We start from the raw sequence: 2,314 nt of genomic DNA, 5'->3' as shown, positions 1-2,314 counted from the left end.
TGGTGAATAAATGGAAATGACATATTTCCATGTAAACGGAATGCCAGTCTGTTTGTGTCTCACGGGTGAATTAGTTTCTTTTTTTGATGAGAATGACATGAACTCATTTTAGCCATTTTGTTACTTGAAAGCTTTATTGACGTTTTATATCGAGGCTTACAAAAATAGAAAATAGGGAAAATGATTTTTCGAAATACAACTTTTTGTAATAATTGGAGGTCATAATTTGCACACATCTTATTTGCTCTTCCGGAGGAACCAAATAGCGTGTTTAATCTTGGTAAAACCAGGTCATAAAAATAAGAGAAGATGAAGTTGAAAGTGAATCCCCTGCGCTGTGAGCGGAAAGCATCGGACTGACAGAAAGTACAAGCTGTTACTAGTACACACCATATGACACACGGCAAAGGTTTGTCACGCTCCACACAACAATTCACCAACGACAATGACACGACAGCGGCAGGAAAACCCGACTGACACACACTGGAAGCTTTGCATCTCAACATACGTTTAATGGTTTTAGTACAAAACATATCAAGTTTTCGTAAAGTGGTGTGGAGCTGGGCCAGTGGAGGGAGACGAGTCCACTTGTTGCTACCGCGTTTTGCTCTTCTTTTAGTGCGTCAAGAATATTTCTGGAAACTTGGCTGGATGCTAATCACTTGAATACAGATAACAAAACGAAACCTGACTTTATTCCCGAAGACATCCACTCGCCGAGTTCTTCATAGTTCAAAAGTGAGAAAAGCAGATAGCAGACAGTGAACGGAGCGTTGTTTCAGCTCTAAAGGAAACTTTTTAGCAGTGCTTCTATCTCACGGAGCCTCCTTTATTCAGTCGGTAATATTCACAAGCCTGTAAGACTAACGTGCATGAAGTCAGTATGAGCCGAAACTTTGCAGAAAAGACTCCAAAATGCAGCTAAACAGTTTGGATCCGTGATGGGTGACGGAGATGGACCGGCTCGTCGAGCTGTCAGTGGAAGTCACAGACAATGCCAACATGATGCGATCGGATAAATCACACACAAGCGCATACACACATAGCCTACAACATGAGCCCGAGAGTGACAATAAGAAAGGATGTGCTTGTACTTACTTCTCTCGCGCGCGTTTCTCCAAGTCGGTCCGTAGAAGAAAGAGCGAGCGCAAGAGACAAACCTGCACTCTCTGTTGAGATCAATGCCGTTATTTACTACGGCAAAGTGGAGACGTATGCATAGAGTGCGTGTGCGCGGGCACGACTGTGTGTGAGGGTGAGAGAGGGAGAGAGACAGAGAGAGAGACAGAGACAGAGGAGAAACTCATGGAGAAAGCGTGTGAGAGAGACAGCGAGAGACAGCCTGCTCTTGCGCGCCGCTCTCCCCCGGGATGTGAAGTGTTTTTCGAGAGCACCCAGTGCGTCCGGCACTCTCGGCTCGTCGCGAAACCGGCTTTCTCTCTCAGAGCGACTGCAAGACTCTCAGCAAGAAACAAGAAGAGACGCACATGAAGGATACGTGAAGACGCTGCGTCACATGCCCCGGAGTGAGGTAACGGCTCCACCTGACCAATAAGGAAGAGGGACCGGGGACTGTGGATTTTATTTATAAGGCACCCCTCCAAAACAGCGCGCAGCCAGAGCAGAAAGGGAGAGGGAAAGGAGAGGAGCACAGGAGGCTGCGCAGGGTAAACTGAAAGTCAGATTCACCAACCTTTCTTATCTGCGGAGAAGATGCAAAAATTTCGATACCGTTTAAGTGAAACTATAGACACTGAGGGCATTAGTTGTCACCCTTTCTCTGCGTCCTCCTTTTATTTTTCTCTTTAATTGATGACCGAACGTGTCCCTATTTCATGACCTGTGTTTGTCACTAAAATAACTCTAAAGTGACAGTTTTCATTTAAGAGCCACGTTCAGTGATTGATTTCAGTGTTTGCATGTTTTTACACATCGTTACTGCCACAAAAGTATGTTTAGGTACAGGTGTATAACATGCGCTCAGTTCTCTGATTAAGATTTGGATAAACGCGGGGTTAAATTCATTCCATCCGTTTCTTCTCATTGCTCTTCACCAATTCCATAAGTAAAACGAGAGAAAATATACATGGTTTGTGTCTTTAAGCAGCTGTATTTGTGTGTGCGTAACTGTGACAAACTGTGCGCCTCAGCGCGGAGCTCCCTGTTAAAACAAAAGTTTCCCAAAACGCAGGGGAAAAAAATTAATAAATTGATACTTGTGGTTGGGAAGGTTCCCTTTTTCTCCAGAGATCAGAGGTCACCCCTGGAAATGATCAGTGTTCTGCTCAAGGACACTTCAACAGAGCGGAGGGAT

The 2,314-nt window shown here is 44.8% G+C and overlaps 1 protein-coding gene across 1 annotated transcript in view; it reads right to left on the bottom strand.

Moving 5' to 3' along the window:
• Nucleotides 1-1,765, bottom strand: part of prox1a (prospero homeobox 1a) — a 39,065-nt gene extending 37,300 nt beyond the window's left edge. The window contains 1 exon segment of the mRNA XM_020620548.1: nt 1,099-1,765. The gene's annotated coding sequence lies outside the window, so the exon portion shown is untranslated.
• Between the last annotated feature and the right edge of the window lie 549 nt (nt 1,766-2,314).

The sequence above is a fragment of the Monopterus albus genome, unplaced genomic scaffold, assembly GCF_001952655.1.
Source record: "Monopterus albus unplaced genomic scaffold, M_albus_1.0 scaffold240.1, whole genome shotgun sequence".
Classification (NCBI taxonomy): Eukaryota; Metazoa; Chordata; class Actinopteri; order Synbranchiformes; family Synbranchidae; genus Monopterus; species Monopterus albus.
The sequence above is the reverse complement of the archived record's forward strand: the minus strand, read 5'-3'. Positions and strand labels throughout refer to the sequence as shown.